This window comes from Zingiber officinale, chromosome 10B (genome assembly GCF_018446385.1).
Source record: "Zingiber officinale cultivar Zhangliang chromosome 10B, Zo_v1.1, whole genome shotgun sequence".
NCBI lineage: Eukaryota > Viridiplantae > Streptophyta > Magnoliopsida > Zingiberales > Zingiberaceae > Zingiber > Zingiber officinale.
The window spans coordinates 94,854,688-94,868,419 of NC_056005.1; the positions used below are offsets into that span (position 1 = coordinate 94,854,688).

Below are 13,732 nucleotides of genomic sequence, written 5' to 3' on the forward strand. Positions count from 1 at the left end.
TATTGATCAATAAAAGCAATAGTAGAAGAATGATTTTAGGAATTGAATTGAGTTGTACCCAGAATTGAAATGCTGAATTGGGAATATGAAATTCTAGCATATAAGAAATTGAAAATTCGGACAGTTCAAGGTTCAAAACTATAAGAGATTTTCTTTTGTGCATTGGAAAGTAAGTTCAGAAAGAAGAGAAAAGAGGAGAGCATGGTTAAGAAATTCATTTATATAACATTCTTTTATGTCCATGTCTTTCACTATAACTTTGAATTTTATCTTCCACATTTCTTTTCTTCTCTTACACATAAGCTCTCATTTGATTTAATTCATGCTTTCTTTTTCATCATGATAAGCCTTCATAGTTAGGTATCACCATTATATGAATTTGAGATTAGGATTGAGAGCCACCAATATTTCCTTCTGAGGAATAGTTTGTTGATATTATTCTCAGTTTATTCATAATGGATTGAAGTCATTAGGTTGTTAACCATGATAAGAATTGAGTCCATGAATGCTTGAGTTGTTAAAGCTTAACAATCTTAGGTAATTTGCTTTTATTATTTTCTAAACATGAATGAGAATTGTTAGGGGGTACAACTTTAGTTGTTTCTTTAGTTTTGTTTACTTGCACGAGACATGCAAGAATAAGTGAGGGATTTGATAAGTTATTATTTGATAAATTCATTTCAGTTGATATTGGGTGTATTACACTTAATTGCATAGGTTATATGCACTTTTTATCATGTTTATACATGGAGATTGTTTTAGCTCAGATGTACATTTTTTTCTCTTAATTCATGATATTATTCTCATAATTTGAATTTAATTTTGTAGGACACGTGAGTTGGTTCAATTGATACATGATCAAGGGAAACAAGTTTGGTTCATCCAACAAGGGAAGAAGCTCAAGTCAAAATTAATTCAACCCATCACAAGGAATCACCTCTCAAGCTTAACCCAAGTCAAATCCTCCTCACCAAAATCCTAAAACCCCACTTAAACCAAACCCAAAGCTATTGTTTACAACCGGTTCAAACCCATGTATAAAACTCAGATTTCTCGCGGATGAATAGTAGCTCGGGTTATTGTTCATCCGTGTTTTTTTTCTCCCGCGGCTCCCGATTCACCTCCGATTAACTCCTCAAGTGCCAACGTCAGAGAGGGAGTTTCAAGGTAGCTACTAGACTATCTTTTGACTACTTGGAATTCGCCGGAGGGAGGTTTCGACAGCGAATTTGTTGTTGTCCGAACTTTCTATTTCTGCCACAGATTTGGAGGCGTTCCTCCGATCTGTGATTTCACTTCTCATCAGCAACATTTGGAGGCATTTTTCTGTTGTTACTGAGCTCCTTCCAATGACCACTCACCATCTGCGGCCTTCATCCAGATTCAGTGATACAGTTTCCTTCGTCGACGGCGAAATCTGAGCAACTAGTAACCGTCGTCCGAGGATCAAAGCGTGGTAGGCGGTGTTTTCCCTGTTCGCGATCTTGATTTCTGCGTTCCCCTGCTTACATAGATCAGAGGGCGTTTCCCCGATCTAAGTTTCCATCATCCAATATAGTTGTTCGCAAACTTGAAGGGCGTTTCCTAGGAGTTGTGAGTATCATCAGTACCAGCTTGGCATTCAGTTTTTCTTCATTGATTGCTTGAAGGGCGTTTCCCAAAGGCATATCTGTTCTTAGTTGGGAGTTGGGATCTTCTTCGTTGATTGCTTTCAGGATGTTTTTTAAGGAGCGTTTTTGTGTGACGACAAGAGGGTTTATTGTAGAGTTGGTTGCGAGTTTAATTGGTTCCCTTAATTTCATTTACTGTTTTTATAGCTTAGAATTAGTTTGCCGTTTAGTTAAATTTCTTATGTGTTTTGCTATTTCGTACCTTAGTTTAATTGTGTTGATAGTTAAACCCATAGCGTAGAGTGACAATGTATTGTGGATTAATTGTTGGCACTTAGTTAGCTTTTATTCATGCATTAGATTAGTTTCTTACTGTTTAGTTTTTTCATTTGTTAGATTTAGAATTAAAATTAACAACCCCCATTTCAATGAGGAAAACTTCAAAAATATTCTAAGTCTAAGACAAACATTCGATTGTTAGTTCCTTGAGAGATTCGACTTGGGCTCTTTATTACGATATCATTGTGTAGCTAAGGGGTTCATTGAATATAAATTAATTTGATTTGTTGGTATGACAGATTTGTTGTCAGAATCACACATTCGGACTTCATCAATCGAGAAACAAATATCCCGACCTCCTGTAGGAATTTCATATCCGGATTTCAACCCATTCGAAATCAAACATCTTGACCTCTTGGCAGAATCCCACATCTGGACTTCGTGCCTAGTGTTTTGTCTTCTTGACCCGTTTAATTAGACAGCCCTACACACTCGGTAATAAGGTTGATCAACAACACATCTAACTTTAATCCATTTATTATTCATCAAAATCAAAGTTTGATCATTGGTGCCAATTTCACCAACAAATTCATCATGAATGACACCACCTTCATCGGTTGCGAAGCGGTGGGGTTTTTCATGTAGTGGCTGGCGCTGGTAGAATCGCATACAGTGGTGTTGCTCGTCATCCTCGGCATCATGTACGGCCACATACTCATGGAACTCGCTCAGAAGATGCTAAGGATGTGACTTTTTTTTTTATATTTCCTAATAATTAGAAGGCAACCACCTCCTACAGTCTTCTCTAGTTGAGAGAGTCCTCACGAACAGAGTCCTCGTGAAGCTGCTTCCCAAGGCAATCATCTCAATCATCTTCTCTGTAAGTTTCTAAATACCCATCTTCTTCTCCATGAGTTTTATCGATAAGTTTCTGAGTACACATTGTCCATTGATCTTCTCGGTAAGTTTCTTTCTCTATCAATTTTCTGAGTACCGTTTTTGTTCTCCGTAGAATTTCTGAGCACCCCGTTAAGTTGTTGTACTCTGGTCAAAATGAGCTCTCCATCCTCCACTACCTTTTCTTCCCTTCAATCCATATTCAGCCATAGAGATATGGTTGACACATTGCTGATGACTCTGGGCTTCGTTGATGCCGTCGGCGATGGCTTATTGACACTTACCTTTTTTATGTTCATCCACATAATCTTCAATGCCATAGGTGAGGGTTCTATCGAAGCAGTTAACGAGGTACAAATTATTTGTGTTTAGTATTTTTCATTGCTCTCTTTTATTCTAAGTTGCATTCTGTTCAGAGCGTACTCAATTTGGTGTATTTGACCGGCGGTAGCTTCTTAGCATCATTTATGGGTAAGACTTGTTGATTTGATTGAGTTGATCATTTTATTCAGGGGCGTTTGGTTAAATGATGGGAATGACTATGAGTATGGATTTGATAGTAGGGTGGAATGGGAATAGGAATGAAAATGAAACCCATCAAGTTATATGAGTTTGGTTGATTCCCATAAATCTAATAATCATTCCCAAAATGTCATTCCTAAACTCACAATCCAAACATTGTCTTTTACTATCATTTCATTTCCTCATTCCCAAACCCATTAACCAAACACCCCCTTAATTTATTATTGATTTGAATTGATTGAGGTGATTTGGCAGAGGGCAATTGTTGGATGAGAACAGGGGAGAGACAGGCGTTGCAGATGCGGGCATGGTATCTTTTAGCGATTCTCTAACAGGATGTCAAATACTTTGACCTTAACACCGACACCGACACTGAAGTCATCACTAGCTTCACCAGAGACAACCTTATCATACAAGATTGCCTTAGCGAGAAGGTGCCCAACTTCATCATAAACGATGCCACCATCGGCTGCTACAATGTGTGGTTTTTCATGATATAGCGGATGACTCTAGTGGCATTGCCTACAGTGGTATTGCTCGTCATCCCCGGCATCATGTACGGCTGCATCCTCATAGAGCTCACTTAGAAGATGTGAAGGATGTGACTTTCATTTTACATTTCCTAATAATTAGAAGGCAACCACCTATAATTCTCCTCGAGTTGAGAGAGTCCTCACGAAGCTACTTTCCAAGGCAACCACCTCGATCTTCTTTTCCATAAGTTTCTAACTACCCATCTTCTTCTCCGTGAGTTTCTCCGACATGTTTCTCAGTATACATTGTCCATTTATTTTCTTCTTGGTAAGTTTTTTTCTTTGTCAAGTTTGTGAGTAACATTTTTGTTCTCCGTCTAGTATTTGAGTACCCCATCAAGTAGCTGTACTCCGATCAAAATGAGATCTCCATCCTCCACTCTTTCTTCCCTTCAATCCATATTCAATCATAGAGACATGGTTGACACGCTGCTGATGACTCTGGGCTTTGACGACACCATTGGCGATGGCATATTGACAATTGCTTTGTTAATGTTCACTCACGTAATCTTTAACAACATGGGTAAAGGTTCCATCGAAGCAGTTAACAAGGTATAAATTATTTATGTTCAGTATTTTTATTGCTCTCTTCTGCTGTAAGTTGCTTTCTATTCAGATCGTAATCAACTTGGTGTATTTAGTCGGCGGTAGCTTCTTAGCATCATTTATGGGTTACACTTGTTGATTTTATTGAGTTGATCATTTAGTTTAATTTATTGCTGATTTGAATTGATTGTGGTGATTTTGTAGAGGGCTACTATTGGATGAGAACAGGGAGCGGCAGGCGTCATGGTTGTGATCGCGATATCATACAGCGGTTCTCCGACAGGATGTCGAATAGTTCGACCGTAATGCCGGCACTAGCACTGAAGTCATCACTAGCATCACCAGCGACAACCTTGTTATACAAGATTGTCTTAGCGAGAAGGTGTCACATCATCATGGTTTGATCGATCGATCAAGCTTTGATCAGACTGTGCTCTGCTTTGGTTTGAACTAGTTTTTGGTCTGGGTTAGTCTTGTTCGGTCGATCGATTCTCCGATTCGGTCGACCGATCATGTCGTTCCCTACAAAAGAGTTAGACAATTCTTTGCAAAACAAATGTTAGCATAGTAATATAGTGAGATGTATGAGTAGTAAAAGACAATAACATTATTTTGATCTCAACTTAGAAATCTTCCCGGTTTCTTTAGTTGAATCAGCAATTTAGGGTTTGTTCCTTCCTGAAACACGACCTCACTTTCGCTCCTTCAATTGCTTATCTCAACCTACCTGCCAAACCTTGGTTCTCCAGACCTGTTTGGACTATGCCGCTTAGCATCGGATCGGTTCACGAGGATTTTTCCTCGATCTTTGGTTCTCCAAACCTATCGAACTTCTCTGCCAAGTGTCAGGTCCTCTCGACCCACTTGGTTTTTTCGCATGGCTTCCACGATCTGCTAAGTCTTTCTTGCTTAGTCACGACTAGGGCTTTCTCAGTTGAGTAAATAGCCTGCACACTTAGTCAACTTGTTAGATCACAAAAAGATTTAACTTAAAACTTTGACAACATCAAAACTCAGGTTTAATTCTGGTGTACCCTACATCAACAAGCATCCCCTAGAGTGGTGTCGCTCGTCATCTCCGATATCATGTATTGCCACATCCTCATAGAGCTCGCTCAGAAGATGCGAAGGATGTGACTTTCTTATTATATTTTCTAATAAATTGAAGGCAACTGTCTCCTCTAGTTGAGAGAGTTCTCATGAAGAGAGTACTCACGAAGAGAGTTCTCGTGAACCTGCTTCTCAAGGCAATTACCTCGATCTTCTTCTCCGTAAGTTTCTAAGTACTCATCTTCTTCTACGTGAATTTCTACAACATGTTTCTGAGTATAGGTTGTCCATTGATCTTCTTCTCGGTAAGTTTCTTTCTCTGTCAGGTTTCTAATTACCGTTTCTATTCTTTGTCGAGTTTCTGAGTAACCCATCAAGTTGTTGTACTTCGGTCAATATGAGCTCTATATCCTCCACTTCTTGTTCTTCCCTTCAATCTATATTCAGCCATGGAGACATGATTGACACGCTGTTGATGACTCTGGGTTTTGTCGGTGGCGTCGATGATGGCTTATCGGCACCTACCTTCGTCGTCGATGGCTTATCGCCCTACTTGTGCCGCCACCGTTACTCGATCTAATCGATCTTATTTGTCAAACCTAAAATCTTATGAATTTAAACTTGATTATAATCCAATAGTTTGCATGCTTGATTAATAAATTAAATAATTATTTATAGTTAAAGATAAGAAAAGTTTTAATTTTGCTAATATATTTAGTTTCGGCCAAAAGTATTATTTTAAACTTGTTTATTGCACATTTGTTTCATTCAATTTTTAGATTTTTTAACATTTTAGGATAAGGATATTTTTTATATGAGAAATATACAGAGGTTTCTTTTGATTTTTTTTTTTAAAGATTTTTTAATAATTTTAATAATTAGGTAACTTTTTGATTTTATCTTATTTTTTCTAATTTTTTTTTATAATCTAGGTGTTTATGTTTCGCTTAATAATCTGGGAGGTAAATAGTCTTTCCCCTTAATTTGTCAAAAGGATAAATCCTTAACACAACTAATACATATTTAAAGGTCGACCTTTAAAGTATATATCCTTATTTGTTCCACTAAGTATTTTACCATTGTACCAAACTTGTGAGGACCTTAATTATTCTATAGATTGTTCAGCCTTTGCAACCCACTCAATTTATGATTTCTTTAACCTATTTAGCATCTTTACTTAGACTAATCAATCAAGCAAAACCTCTTTACTTAGAGATGTCAAGCTTGATTTATTAAGTCACTAGTATCTTCACCTATCCAATTACTTCAATCTACCTAATCTTGTCTGAAAATCGAGAATGAATCACTGGGTATGTAGGTGGCTACGGCGTTGACTGAAGACTTTCGGATTGAATCAAAGACTCCTTGATGACATGCTAACCTTCCTGCACACTCTTGCTCAAACGAGCCGATAAGATGTCAGCACCAAGACTAGGGAGAAAGGTCTTTGGCAAGTTCCTCTAAAGCTTAAGTCAGTATGCTGCCTCAGCGAAGAGTGGGACAGTAGGATGAATGAAGTATGTGTGTGTATGCCTGCATATATGTGTACCTTGCCATCAGAGAGGACCCCCTGTTTATATATCACCTCTATAACCTTCGCAATCATGAAATTGTTAGGACCTTGACGTCCGCTAGAGAGGAGGGGGCTGAATAGCGTCTCACCCAAATCGTCGCTTCCTACGCTTGTTAGTGCACAACGGAAATACAAAACAAATAGAAAGTTAAACCTAGAGGCAATAACGAAGGCAATCAAACCATTAACACATTTATGTAACGTGGTTCGGAGATCACTTACTCCTACTCTACGGTTATCCGTAAGGTGGACGATCCCGATCCGTCGGTGGATGACTCTCCGGAAAACCTTCAGCTAGCTCAAGTAACTCCTTGTGGGTGGAGAAATCTCGCCACAAACTCGCACAAGCTCTTGATCGCTCAAGAAGGCCTTGGAGACTCTAATAGGGGTTAACCACCTCTATTTTCGTCAACCTTAACTAAGCTTCCAATGCTTGGTTATATAGGCCATGAGTTGGAAAACCCCGCCTATCAATCGACTGCTAAAACCATCAGTCGATTGCCCTCTATGGAGATTGGACTGTTACAACCCAACGATTATATACCAGTCGACTAATATTTCCATCAGTCGACTACTCCACTAACCGAACGAATAAAAGCATTCTATTCGCGCCCAATCGACTGCCCGATCGACCGCACCAGTCGATTGATGAAAACACCAATCGACTGCTATAATACTGCTATAGTAATGCTACAATACTGCTACAGTGCGCTATAATACTACTATAGTAAATCGTAATCCTAGGATTTAACTCCCGAGTACATTTACTCAGCACTCGTCCTCGTCCGACCAACCTAGACCTAGCCTTCTAGCCTCCTCCATCAGCCTTGCGTCCCTCGGATGCCTCCCCATCCTTCACTTCTTGCCTTCTGGAGCTTCCATCGGTCTTGTCATTGTTGTCGGGTCTTCCTTTGCTAAGAGGTCGCGCCTCCGGGACTTCATCCATTGTCAAGTCATACTTGGACTTATGTTGCCAAGACTATATGCTTGGACTTACACCGCTAAGACTCATCCTTGGACTTTCCTCTGCCAAGATCACCCTTGAACTTTTCTTGTTGTACCAGTATCCTGCATTCACAATGCATATCAAATACAACAATAAACTTAACTTAAACCTTTGTCCAAACATCAAAACCTAGGGTATCCAGATTGCTCCAACAGAAATGATAAAGAATATCGGGTGCCAAAAGTTATCGAGTAAGGTGTATAGCCTCAGTTTGAGGAATCCTTCGTACACGTTGTAACTAATGCCAGTAATAAGGCGGCTGAAGGAATATGTTGTTAAGCTGTGTTGGCCGAAGAAAATCATAAGGGAATGTTCTTTGACCAATTGATATTCTTTGACAGATGGTTGATATTTTCTAACAGTTTGTTACGATTCTCTAACAATATTATTCCTTTAATGCATTCCGGCTAAACACTCAACCAGCCAGGGATATATGAGAGTGACAGATATTCATATAAGCGAGACGCTGAGCATTATAGGGATGTTCGGCCTTTAAGGCTGCGTTACTATACGTTATGCGTTACTGGAGATCTGATGATGAAGTAATAGAAAATCAAGTCTCTTAGGTCCGGGCGGCTCTTTGACGGACCGACCTCTATAGGGATGCTTTCTCTCTGAGTATGAGGAACTACCATAATAGAAAACTAAGTCCCTTAGGTCCGGACGGCTCTATGATCGGCCGACCTTTATAGGGATGCTAGCTCTCTGAGTATGAGGAACTATCCCAGGAAATCCAATCAGCACCGCAATTCCCTACGTCCGGGGGGATCTATGACCGACACTTTTGTTTGCTCGTCCTTACACCGGAAATCTTGCCTATGAAGTGATATCTCGCTCTCATAGAAATCTAGTCAGGTTCATTCCAAGGGGGTAGCATCTATTGTGTAATGGTAAGGATGATGTAAGGATATTGAGCCTTGGAATTTTGGTTAATCTTATATCCAATTGCCCATATACAAAAAAGAGGGGCCTGGGGAAATAATTGGTGGAGACTCATATACTTGTCTAATGGTGCAGTAGTGGAGAGCGAGAAGGCTGGGTCCTCAGAGCCTGGTCGAATGTAATCCAACCGTCCTTATGATAGGCCGAGTGCCCACTTTTGGGTCCGCTCAGTTTTTGATCCGCTCGGTCCTCACCTTAGTGCCTTTACCGTTGTATGAGGCACAAAAAAAGGGCACGCCAGCAGCCACCTTTCCTTGACTTTAACTACCACGTCATCTTAACTTTGTACTCCACATCACCCTAGGGTTTGCTCCTAACACCCCATATCACTACCATTTGATTAATTTATTCGATAGTTATGTTTGAGTTTTCCTACTTGACTAATTTAATTGGCTCACTCATGCACTTGCTCACTCAATCAATTTGATTGATGAGCTTGATCTAATTAGTTTAATTGATATATATATATATATAAAATTATTTTCAAAAATAAATAAAGATTATTTATTTCTTGTAGATGTGATATAATAATAGATCTTGTGACTCATTATAGGTTATTGGTAGAGTTGATAATTTTAAACATTATCTTAATCTTAAATATGTGTAATATAAACAAACCTAAAGTAATATGATATCCTTTTGAATGTATTCATCCTCAAGAAATTAATATATGTCAATATAACTTACTCCCTTCCTGATAGTTATCTTTCCTGTTTTGAATGTATTTTAAGCTAAGTAAAAATGAATTTCTTTATTTTAAATATATACATCACTGGTTACCTTGACTTTACTTGGTTAACTAGCTTTGCTTGTTTTTCCACGTTTCCAACGGGCCTTTCTTATTTTCACCCTAACGACTTGTAAATTAAGCAGACTCACATGCTTGGATTGTTTGATGCCATTATTATTATTATTATTATTATTATTAGATTTTTCTATTAATTAGCTATTAAGGATAGATTAATTTTTTTCTTAATATTTAATTTAACTATATAGATATTTTATTGTATAAATTTTTATTAAGTTTGATATTCATAATAAAACAAGCCCTAATTTTTCTCTCATTTCTTTTCTACACAATTTTATATAGTCATTCCCTTAGGCGCTAAAATTTTTATTATTCTTGTTTGTTTTCTTTTGCATTTATTTTTTTGTAACTTTATGGGGTGTTAAGGGTGTTATTTTAGGGGTCACTCGTAAAGGAAAATGTGGCTAAAGCATTTTTTTCCCCCATGAACTCTTCCATGCCCAACTCTCTCTCCCTTAATTACAGTGAGCCAAGCAACATGTCGTGAATGGAAAGAGTATAAATGACCTTTAGAGCCATTTATGACTATCCAATCGCGAAAGTATGGACTCTTCTCTCAATAAGTCGTGAATGATAATAATTATTCAAAACTCTGAAAGATCTATCTCTATCCCTAACGGTCGAGCCATCTAAAGATGCCTTTACGGATGCTCTAACAGTCGAGCTCTGTTATAATCGTAAATGAATATGAAAAACTATAAAAGATCTATCAACTATTATTTTAGTCGGCCCTCATACCTCTCCCGTTGGTCCAACCTATCTTGCTTCGATGGGGATATATATACATTAGTGTCGTATTGGAATATGTTGTTAGTGTCGTACTTTTTTGACGTAGGGGCAAAGCTAGGATATTGATTTAATATAGGTAATATTATAATATAATTAATAAAATAAAAATAAAGTAAAATTCTTATTATCATAAATCACCAAAAAATTACTATTTTCGAGTCTTTATATTTTAAAACTTTTGTACAATAGGTTCAATAAACTATTAGAAATATATCTTTATGTACCTTGAATAAAACTATTATTCATCCAATCATCACCCATTCGATTGCTCAACTTATCTTTCATTATTCTTATAGCAGAAAATACTCTTTCTATAGTCATAGTCGTCATGATTGGTATAATTAATGCAAATGTCAAAAGTTTATAAACCAACGAATAAATCAACAAGTTAGGGATGTAAATTTGTTACTTCTGATAGATTGCGATGGTAACGACCATGTGGTGCCCGATAATCAGCATTTGGACATATTTCTTTAGTGTTATTTTATCCTCTAGTGTATTCAAAACTATGTTTTTAATGTGTTTCATGAGTTTTGATCTTTTGTGGGTCTTCATTTCAATTTTTATATATTTGATGGATATTATTACTATTATTTATGTTTTATTTTGCAGAAATTAATGGAGATGACAACGAATTGAGGAGAAGAACACCGATTCGGTCCAATTCAATTGTTGGGTGTTTAAGAAGATCAAGTGAAGAACCCATTTTAAACTCAATTTTAGAAGCCAAATATCAAAAACCTCTAGTCCGATCTAAAGCTCAGTCCAAGAAGAAACCCTAACATCTTATTCCAATTGAACTCTAACATCTCCTGGCCTCCCGTGTGACGGCGGGTAGTCATTTGGAGTTGGTTGCAGATTTGGAGTTTGGTTAAATTAGTTTATTTTCATGTTTGATTTTGATCATTACTTATCTTATGCATGTTTTTGTTATCTGATTATGCTTGTTCATTGAGCCTATTGATGGTGATTCTTGTGTCGTAGTGTGACACTGTGGTGCAGGTGATCTTCAATGGTTAGGTAGGATTGTTGGCTAATTCTTGATACGTGTTCTTTCTGTTGATTCTGATGGTCGTAACATAGGGTGATAATGCGTTGTGAGTTCATCATTGATGGTTAGCTAGGATTTTGTTTATTGCATTAGCGTTAGAGAAAACCCTAAAAAATCTCCTTTGTTTGACTTCGTCCGAAGACGAATGTCCTAACTTTGGTTCCGCAAGAGAGATGACCCGGAGTCATTTACTATACTGCCTTAGTGTAGATAAAGGATTCCGGTTAATTATTCATTGTTAATTGTGATTTGAGTGAGTGACAGACGTTCGACCAGTGCCCAGCCAGTAAACATATTATTCATTTTGAGAACAAGTGAACCTATCAAGGAAAGCATTTTCATATTGTATTAAACTATCTCAGGAACCAGTCACTAAGTGAATATAAACTAAAGTCGTAGGCACGCCAAACTAACAATTCTTTCTTAATTGTTTTTCCTATCGGCCTTGAGACCTAGTCTTGAAATTTCATCTGATGCCAATATATAGATTAAAAAAACATGTTTAAGCCATATCAACTGTTATTTCTATCCTACTGGAACAATTTGGAAAACAGACATAGCAATCCATTTATAAGTTATAATTGAATTAGCTTTATGGTTTTCTCAGCAGTTAGGCACCAGCACCAATGTTGCCATAGGTATCCATGTTTATGTGTTCCTTTTGAAGTACCTTGATCCTTTCACAGTACTGGCAGTTAATTTCAACACTATTTTCTGATCCTGATGGGTGTGAAAATTTGACTTATTGGCCTCATCTAACTCAATGCTAATTGACGTATTTGAGTTGAAGGTTCTCTATGATCTTGTCAAAAAAAAAAAAAAAAAAAAAAACTTGAGTACTCAGAAATGTTGTTTTCATGTATTCTGAATTATTCCAAGATTACTATGTAAGAAGAAAAAGGTAAGCACTCATCGGGTTGGTGGGACATATATCTTCCTTGAAATTACTTCAAAAATAAAATTTTGTAAAACAAAATATTCATATCCATCTATACTCTTTATGTTACCTTTCTGATGAAACATATCCAATTCTTAAAGGATGTGAAAGTATACAATTATACTATTGATGATGGAGAATGACCCGCAGATAAATGAAGATGATGAAATGTAGTTTACTAGAAGGTAAATTCCCTTCTTGTGAAGGATTTTACACATACTATTTTGTAGGTTCACAACCTCTGGATATATTTTTAATCATATTCCAGATTGTTTGATCCAATTACTGCAGTGCCTGTTTTATCAGTTTATGTGTAGATAATATTATTTTTCTGGCACTATTTTTTTGTTGGATCAAAGTATGCTTGTCTTACCTCAAACTATTAGCTTTCCCTTCAGAAAGAAACCATGTTAATTATATTTATTTATTTTTTTCATTATATTCTAGGTTCTTACCCCACAGACATTGTGGTTGTGACTCTTGAAGATGATAAAATTGATTGGGATGTAGTTGAGAATTCAACTAAACCCTATAACATTAATTTAATCAATAATCTTATTTTATTCAGGACTTTTAATAATCTTAATAATTCTATGTTAGTATATATGATTTTATTAATGACCATTGTTTTATTTATTAATTTTATTAATAAATATTTTTAGTGAAAATAAATAATTAAAAACGAGCTGTAGCATGAAAATTAATTAATATAATCCAGTATTATTAATTTGATAAATATTGTTTTATAAAAATTTTAACAATATTTTTTCATTAATCTGAAAATGGTTATGAACACGCACACGCGCTAAAGTGCCCTTGCTGTGCCTCTTCTTCTTTTCCCTTTGCTCTCAGCTTAATCTTTTTCTTCCTCTTATCCTCCACTTCCTCTGTGTCAAGCATTACTGTTGTTAACACTGAAGTATCTCAGGGCAACCAGACTAGTCAATACTTTAATGTATCATTCTGGCTTGATAGTATTACTGAAAATACCGAGACCTTAGAACTTACTATTTGGCATATGGAATCATTTGGAAATGTAAAGAAATATACCTAATAATTTCAACTTTAGAGGTAAGTGCTATCCTAATTAAATAAATGATGCTGAAGTTGGCCAGTGTAAAATAATGTAAAGAAATATACCCTAAGTTAGGTTGCTATATGTTTTGGGGTCAGAGTATACTTGGTATAG

The 13,732-nt window shown here is 36.7% G+C and overlaps 1 long non-coding RNA gene across 3 annotated transcripts in view; it reads left to right on the forward strand.

Moving 5' to 3' along the window:
• Positions 1–11,496, forward strand: part of LOC122029397 — a 49,204-nt gene extending 37,708 nt beyond the window's left edge. The window contains exons 4-5 of one of the 3 annotated variants that reach the window (XR_006125046.1): positions 829–4,393; positions 11,168–11,496. This is a non-coding gene — a long non-coding RNA (uncharacterized LOC122029397). The remainder of the gene's footprint in view (positions 1–828; positions 4,394–11,167) is intronic. The other 2 variants (XR_006125048.1, XR_006125049.1) reach the window with 2 other exon arrangements.
• The last annotated feature ends 2,236 nt before the right edge of the window (positions 11,497–13,732 follow it).